The sequence below is a fragment of the Humulus lupulus genome, chromosome 1 (genome assembly GCF_963169125.1).
Source record: "Humulus lupulus chromosome 1, drHumLupu1.1, whole genome shotgun sequence".
Taxonomy (NCBI): Eukaryota; Viridiplantae; Streptophyta; class Magnoliopsida; order Rosales; family Cannabaceae; genus Humulus; species Humulus lupulus.
The window spans coordinates 192,766,661-192,776,291 of NC_084793.1; positions in this window are offsets into that span (position 1 = coordinate 192,766,661).

Sequence of the window (9,631 nt, forward strand, 5' to 3'; positions counted from 1 at the left end):
CCCGTGTCCCCGGGCAAAAGCCCTAAAAACCCAACTTTTTGGCTGCCAAATTGGCCTAGGGCCGCGGCACTCCCTTCAAGGGCCGCGGCGCCCAGCGGCTTGCCCTCCTCCTGATGCAACCTCGCGCCGCGGCGCCCAAGAACAGGGCCGCGGCGCTCATACGCGAACCCAGAAAATCTGGGTTTTCTCTTGCGTTTTTCCCGAACTTAAACCTTCCAAATCGCACCAAACCAATCAATGACCAAAATAACTAAGCCCCAAACCGTGTACCCCATATAACCCAGCTGCCATTTATCTAATTCCCAACCAAATGACCATTTTTCCCCTCCTAGCCTATCCTTTCCCAACTAAACCTCAAGGGCACTTACATCCTTTCATTTCTATTTCATATCTACCATTTTCTTTCTAAAACTTGTTACTCTCAGCAGTAACTAATGGTTACCCAGGTTACTAAATCTCCAATAACCATTACCCGCTAAATCTCAACTTAACCATGAAATTCCCGAGGTACCCCTAGGCTCCTCCCGAGCCGGGTATAGAAATCCCGTTGTGACTCTTAAGTTAACTAGCTCTCTAGGACCGTCTCGGCACGTGCATCACAATAATAAAACCACACTCACGTGGTACCATTCACAGAATACAATTATCACATATCAACGCAGTTATGCCCAACAAGGCCAAAATTACAGTTATGCCCTTCTAACACGATCCGGGCCTACATGCATACTAATACACATAGCCATGCATCTCAGTTAAACAAATAGCCAAATAACATGCTTTAAATCATAACCATGCATTTAACTCATAAAATCACACATAAATCCCAACATGCCCTCCTGGCACAGGCACACTAATCAAGGCCCTTAAGCCTTATTAGCGATTTTGGGTCGTTACAACCTCTCTGGGTGGAGGGGGATCCTTCATAGAGGCCTTCAGCTGGACTCCGTTAAGGTGGACCTCCACCTCTCGTGGTTCCCTGAGTCGATTTGAACGTCTTGGCATTTCTTCTTGCTGGAAGTAATGGTAGAACAGTAGTTTGGGAACTTAAATTCCCACAGACGACGCCAAACTGTTGACGGTGAGAACTCGTCAAATAAGTTAAGTTGGAAAAAATTGCAAGATAAAGATTATCAATAGTAAAGCCTTAGAAATTTTAGTGTAAACTCCAAGAACAATTGCTGAAGAACAATGGTGAAATCGGTTTGTATTCAATATAGTGCACTTGCTACAGTAAATTTTCCAACCCCCTTCCATGGGGAATTGGGGTTCATTATATAGTGGGCTCTAATGGCGTCTGATACAATGTGGTCCAGGGGACCAAGCAGTGCGCTAGTACAATGCCAGATGAGTGGTCTCAGGGGTAGTGGTGTCTGCTCCAGTACATGATCAGGGTTGGTGGGTGCACCTTAATTTTAGTACTTGACTGTGCCTCCACTACTTGCCCAGTACGGGTGTCAGAGGAGTGGCTGGTGAGGACCACAATAGGTACCTTGCTCGTACTACTGCTACTTATCTGGTGTGGGTACTATGTCCGTACTCCAGCTCCTTTTAGTTTGTTAGTGCACTCTGTACCCATAGGAAATACGGTGCCTCGTTGGTGGAAGTAATCTTAGGGAGAGAGTTGAGGCCTCTTTAACGAAGCCTGTCGGCCTCACATGGCCTCACGCATGGGCACGCCTAATGGCCTCACAAGAGAGGGAAGACCCGAGGGCCTCGCATGGGCGCAAGCACCTGATGGCCTCGCATGGCCTCGCGCACGGGCGCGCCTGACGGCCTCGCGAGAGTGTGGAGGGCCGGAGGGCCTCGCGTGGGCGCAAGCTCCCAATGGCCTCGCGCACGGGCGCGCCTGACGGCCTCGCGAAAGGGTGGAGGCCCATGGTCCTCGCGTTGGCCTAGGCATCCGAGGGCCTCCCGTATGGACGCGCCTAACGACCTCGCGAGAGAGTGAAGACCCGAGGGCCTCGCGTGGGCGCAAGCACCTGATGGCCTCGCGCACGGGCGCGCCTGACGGCCTCGCGAGAGGGTGGAGGCCTGTGGGCCTCGCGTGGGTGCAGGCATCCAAGGGCCTCGCATATTCTCGCATATGGGCACGCCTAACGGCCTCGCGAGAAAGTGAAGACCCGAGGGCCTCGCGTGGGCGCAAGCACCTGATGGCCTCGCATGGCCTCACGGACGGGCGTGCCCGACGGCCTCGCGAGAGGGGGACGACCCGAGGTTCTAACGAAGGCACTGGCGCATGGGGGCCTAAGCACGTGCTTTGGACCTTTTACAGGCATGGAATATTGAGCATCCACAATACGATTATAAGAAAGAACATATCTTTATTGAAAACCCAAAATATTGTACTAATACAAAATAGAGTAAAAATATAAAATAAAATGTGACATGGTATGGGATCCCATTGTTTACAACACATAAAACATAACTTTAAAAAAACTAGTTGCGGAGTTACATCAAAACATAATTTTAAAAGACTAAAATAAACGTCATCCTCGTTCGACACGCAGCCCATCCATTCCATTCATCCTCAACACACAAGCCAAGCAGCCAAGAATCCTTCCGCCTTCCATATTCATTCTCCTGCATCAAGCTAAACATAAAGGAGTGAGCCTAATGCCCAGTGAGGAAAATCTACTGTCAACATACAACATATATCATAAACATAAGACTACATCATATTCATATACTATAAAACATATGACTATAAACGTATATCACATATGACTACACATATATCACATGGGGCTTGTTAGCTAAACAAGTCATACGCCCAATATAACTTCTTGGGGCTTCCTTATCTAAGCAAGTCATATGCACAATCATCCATTCTTGGGGCTTGTTATCTTAACAAGTCAAATGCCCAATCATAAATTCTCGGAGCTTGCTTTTCTAAGCAAGTCATGTGCCCAAGAGACTAAAAAACATACTAATCATATACTTATCATAACATATCATAATATAAAGACACATAAATTGTATCCTATTTTCCTTACCAACACCAGGATATTTGAGAACAAGGACGGGATTTGGAACACTCCTAAAACCAACATAAAAACATATTAGTATCTATAGAAAAGAAGATGAAAGAAAACTAAACCATCAAAGAGGGAAACTTACCGAGAACCTTAATGTTGAGGAACTTAAACACCTAATCACGAAACTATAAATAGAAGTTAGGATCTGAAAGAAACTTAAGGAAAACTAAGGAATCATAAAGAATAGAACTTTTGAATAATATTACCTTGGATGAACTAGAACCGATCTAAACTTCAATATCGAAAACACACTTTATCTCACTACCCAAGTGTATCACTCTATAGAAATCCTAGCAGCTTGAAGGCTCTGAACACAACTTGAAGAATGAATAAAATACCTGAGCACTAGGTCCTATATATAGAGTTTGAGGAGTGAAACTATCCTATTAAAAAAATAATACTTTAATCCTTAAATAAACATGAGTATGACAAGTGTCATGCTCTTAGTAGTTCTGGAAGATTCTAGAGTTTCTAGAACGTTCTTTTATAATTAAATCCTTTAATAAACATTATTATTACGAGTGTCATGCTCTTATTGGTTCTGGAAGGTTCTAGAGTTTCTAGATCTTTCTTTTATTTAAAAAAATACTTAATTTCATTCAAACTATAATCCAAATTTAAATTTAAATAAAATAGAATCCTAACTTCTAACTTCCTAAATCTCTTAACTCTAAACTCACCTGTAGTAAAATCTATATAAATGGAGCTGTAAAATTCTGATTTGGACCATATTTGTACCCTTAGAAAACTAATTCAATTATCTAGAACTTTCTAGAAATAATATTTTTCGAAATTCATAATATAACTAGGTCAAAAATTGGTTGGAAGTTACAGTACCCTAAAGTTACGAAAAATCTATTTAATTATCTAAATAACAACCTAATCCACAAATATCTTAACTAACCATAAAATAACAAACTCTAATTCCCTAGGCTGATTTCAAATTTACTAAGCCCAAAATCTTATTGGGCTTTTGGCCTTTATGTAGGCTCGATCCATAACACTTTTTAATAATATCATAATTAATTTAATCTTATGCAATCACCCCCTTTTCCACAAACAAGGCTACTGATATCATAGACCTATACTATACTATAATAATCATAACTACTAAAAAAAATTAATCCTTGTGTTATAATTAATATTCTTAAACTATAGGTTAAACTTATAAAATTCATAAATGTTGCTACGAGTTTCCAACTAAGTCCCGACTTGAACAAAAATCTACAGAATCTAGCATACTACAAACTAATACTAACTAGCACTATCTAGCTAGTTAAGTAAATATTTTCGGACTCTACAGATGACTAGTAAGTCAATCTCGGTCTGATGACTAGTAAGTCAATCTCGGTCTGATGACTAGTAAGTCAATATCTATCAGATGACTAGTAAGTCAATCTCTGTCTAATGACTAGTAAGTTATTCTCGGCCAGATGACTAGTAAGTCAATCTCGGTTAGATGACTAGTAAGTCAATCTCTGAGGTCCCATTCCCTCATAGCCATGTGACGTGTAGGTCACCTTAGTCTTTCCGACTCTGGCTCTAAGTAACTAGCCTTTAGACTAGACAAGCGCTTTTAGTTTGCATCGAACTTGAGGTCGGTCCTACATTAATGCTCATGATGAGTCATTCAATGCAGATGTCAATTAGATCTAATCTTTCATCGGCTCTGCGTTCATGATGCTTATGCCGCTCCTGACTCTTAGGTCAGTAACATACAACCAGTGCTCAAAACTACTGTCGAACTTGACTAGTAAGTCACAGCTTCACAGCTAGTTCTGACACCATTGCTGATTCTGACTAGTAAGTCAGTGCCATTCACAAGTAAGCAAGATTTACTAAGCATTTGATATGCAATCCATGTCCACATTTAAACACTAAACATGCCTCAATAATAACCATGCATGTCACATATGGGGTGCAGTTTTCTTACCTCTGGTTCGAGCGAGAAATAACAAATGAACAACCCTTGAGAACGATTGATCCTTTAATCCCTTAGCGGTCACCTAGTCATAACCAAATACAATCTCCGATTGAAATCCACAATAATAGGGTCTTGACCTAAACCTCACTCCCGGGACCCCGAATTGTACCCTAACGGTGAGCAGATTCGATCCCGAGCCTTTGGAATTGAAACCCCGAGCCAAAAACCCTTAAAAACACCCAAAACATGCATCTGAGAAAATAGGGTAGTGCTACAGGGCTACCCTCCTAGCGCCCCAGCACTACAACTGGGGGCATTTTTCCCTGGCTAGCGCTGTAGCGCTACCCTTTGGGCGCTATGGCGCTAGAACAAGGCAGAAATGGCCCTGGTTCTTCCTCCTTCGAATCCTCCATTTCAAACTTGAAAAACCAGCTTCCAAACTCCATTTAAATGCCCAAATGAACCCAAATATAATCTATACATATCCTATGCATCACAACCCAAGTAACCCTAGGAAAAACTTCCATCAAACTCTCAACTTTCCAACTCAAAAACCAAACTGAAACTCCAATTGAAAACAGAGCAAGAACAAGAGATTCAATGGTTAAAAACTCACCTCAATCTCAGCAACACACCCTCTTCAATGGTAGAACCCAACACTAGCTTATCATAGCCTGGTTCCCTAGCTTGATTCCTCAAAAGAAGCTTCAAAATCTAAAGAGAAATGGGAGAGAAATGATGTACGGGAGAAGGAAAGGATGATGCTCTGATTTTTTTCTACAGCCTTCTAATCCTTAATGGCTGAAACATATACTTTAGGGTGAAAATACCTAAATGCCCTCATGCCTAATAAATCATATCCCATTACCCTTTAATTCCCGGCAATGTTCTAATCACCAAATTACCCCGAGACTCACCTCGAGCCCCGAAACTAATCCCGTTATGACCTGACCGAAAACCTGCATTCAAAGATCGTCTCATGCCGAATGGCTCAAAAAAATCCACATATAATGTAGTATTATTTTTAATTCACCCGCATGCATGAAAATACACAATCTCGCCCTCAACGGGTCAAATTACCAAAATGCCCTTATAATAAAATGTGGACCCATATGCATGCATTTATCATCATACAATAATATAATTCACCTAAACATACATATAATCATTTATTAATATAATAAATCAATTATGGCTCTCCCGGCCTCCTAATCAAGGTCCTAAACCTTATTAAGAAATTTGGGGCATTACAATACTCGACGTTGCCTTTTCCTGTGGGCAAAGCCCTAATGAAATCTATCCCCTACACTAGGAATGGCCACGGTCTTTGCATTTGTTTTAGCTCATTAGGGGCTGCTTGGGTATCTTGGAAAATCTTTGGCACTTGTCCCACTTCGAACAAAATCCACAGTCTTCATTCATTGTTGGCCAGAAGTATCCTTGCCTTAGGATCTTTTTTGATAAACTCTGCCCCCAGCATGATCTCTGCAGAAACCTTCATGGACTTCTCGCATTAATTCTTTGGATTTTTCTTTAGAAACACACTTTAGGAGTGGCATTGAGTACCCTCTTCTGTATAAAATTCTGTCAACCAGGATAAATCGAGAAGACTGCCTCTGGAGGGCTCTTGCTTTGTTTTTATCCGTTGGCAGTACTCCATGCGTCAAGTACTCAATGAAGGTTACCTTCCACGTGTCTGCTGCCTGAATTACCAGAGAGGTTTCTTTAGCTTTGATGCTTGGTGCAAACAGCTGTTCAACATGCACTATATTAAAGGTGTCAACATCCTTTGCACTTGCTAATTTGGCCAAAGCATCAGCGTTTTAGTTCTGGTCGTGAGGTACTTGCTGGAGAGTATATTTTTTGAATTACACCAACAAATCCTTTGCTTTGTTCAAGTAAGCAACCATCTTTAGACCCTGGGATTAATATTCTACAATAATTTCATTAACCACCAACTAGGAGTCACTATAGATTTCAAGTGACTTTATGTTCATGTTCTTGGCTAATCTTAACCTTGCGAGCAACGTTTCGTACTCGGCTTCGTTATTGGACACTATGAAGTCGAATCTGGTTGTGCAGTGGAATTGATGTCCTTCAGGCGTTACCAAAATCACACCTACTCCAGCGTGGTGCTCATTAGAAGAGTTGTTTGTGAACAATTTCCAAGAGGGAGTTTGGCTTTGAGGCTCAGGCTCTTCTATTGGTTTAATGTCTGGAAGTCCAGTGAGCTCTGCGACAAAGTCTGCTATAGCCTGTCCCTTTACTATTGCTCGCGACGAATAAGAAATATCAAATTTTCCAAGCTCAACCACCCATTTCAATAATCGACCACTGGCTTCTGGTTTCTGGAGGACTTTCCATAGGGGCTGCTCAGTGAGTGCTGCAATGGGGTGAGTTTGGAAGTATGGTCGCAACTTTCTGGAGGCTAAAATCAAGCAGTAGGCTAATTTCTCAATTTGCAGATACCGCAAATATGCTCCTATTAGCCTTTTGCTTATATAATACATAAATTTTTGCACATGTTCCTCCTCTCTTACCAAGACAACACTAGCAGCATATTCTTTGACCGCCAAATAGATGAACAAAGTTTATTTTTCAACCGGTTTGAACAAAATGGGTGGTTGCAACATATGAGAATTTATAGATTGGAAAGCCTGCTCGCACTCCTCCGTCCACTCGAATTTTTTATTACCCCTAAGTAGATTAAAAAATGGGACGCACTTGTTTGTGGATTTAGAAAACAAATCTGGTTAGAGCGACAATCCTCTCGGTTAAAATTTGAACATCTTTTATCTTTGTTGGAAATTTCATATCAACCAGGGCCTTGATATTTTCATGATTAGCCTCGATACTTCGTTAGTTCACCATAAATCCCAAAAATTTCCCTGATCCAACTCCAAAGGAACACTTAAGGGGATTCAGCTTCATCTGATATTTATTTAAGATGTTGAAGCACTCCAAAGGTCCCCAATGTGTTCTTCTACCTTCTTTGACTTAACCAGCATATCGTCAACATACACCTCCATGTTTACACCGATCATCTCTTTAAACATGTGATTGACCAGTTGCTGGTAAGTCGCACCAGCGCTATTCAAACAAAAAGGCATTACTTTGTAATAGTAAAGTCCTGTATCGGTCCGAAAGCTAGTGTGATCCTCTTCAGGTGGATGCATACTGATCTGATTGTATCCAAAGTATGCATCCATGAATGATAGGATCGCGTGCCTTGCAGTGGCATCGAACAGCTGGTCGATCCTTGGGAGTGGGAAACAATCTTTAGGGTAGGCTTTATTAAGGTCTGTGAAATCCACGAATGTTCTCCATTTTCCATTTGGCTTGGGAACTAGTATGGGATTACAGACCCTCGATGGATAAAACATTACCCTGATGAATCCGTTCTCTTTTAGCTTCACGACTTCTTCCTTTAAAGCCTTGGATCTGTCTTTGTCGAGCAGCCTCCTTTTCTGTTATACTGGTGGAAAGCTTTTATATATATTCAAGACATGGCTGATAACTGCTGGATCAATCCCAACCATATCTTTATGTGACCAGGAAAATACCTTCTGGTTCTTCTTTAAAAATTCCACCAATCTCTGTTTTGTTGTTGTCTCTAAGTTTTTACCAACTTTCACAACCCTTGTCGGATTTGGGTCATCGAGTTGGACCTCCTCGAGGTCCTCGACTGCTCCTACTTCTTCGTCAAAATCCCCAAAGTGAGGATCTAATTCTCTATCCTCACTTTGGGCAACACCCTATTTGGTGACGTGCTCACCTGATTGGGCTTGTACCTCATCGGCCAAGTGTAACTCTTTTCTGGCTCTTCCCCTCGATCCACTCTTTTTTTCCTTAGTAATCGAGGAATTGTAGGATTCCCTTGCTTCTTGTTGGTTTCCCAACACGCATCCTATCCCTGCGTCAGTTGCGAACTTCATGGCGAGGTTCCAGACCGAGGTTACGGCTTGCAGGTTGACTAGAATAGGCCTTCCAATCATAGCATTGTTTGCAGAAGGACAATCAACTGCTATAAAAGTAGTGAGTAATGTCCTATTCGCAGGTACAGTTCCTGCTGTATTCAGAAGCCTTATCGACCCTGTTGGCGTGAGCCCTTCACCAGAAAAACCACAAATGGTTTGGTTGCATGGCTCCAGGTCTTTCACTGACAATTTCATTCTTTCCAGCGAAGACTTGTACAAAATCTTCACTGAGCTTCCTGTGTCCACTAACACCCGCTTAACCATCATATTAGCTATTTGGACGTCCATGACCAGAGGGTTCGATAAGTTCGTTTCCTTTTTTTTGCAACTCCCCAGCAACGACGCCAAAAATATGATGAATCTAAAATGGGTACGTTTTAAATATTTAAATCGCAAGTGCATGAATTGTATATATTGTATAAAGTTCATGTAAGCAAGGACTTTGAACCCAAAGGAGTTGTCTAAATAAAAAAGAAAACTATTTTAAACAAACATTAATAAACTCTAACCTAGCTCCAAAGATTGATGATAAGATATTGTGACAAGAAAATCAAATAAATGAAATAATAAAGAAATTAAAGACAATATATATAACTAAATTAATAATTGTAAACAAGATGGTAGAAGAAAGATTATTAAGATAATAGAATCCACAAAATATAAGTTCAATAATATTTATAAGTACATTGATTCCC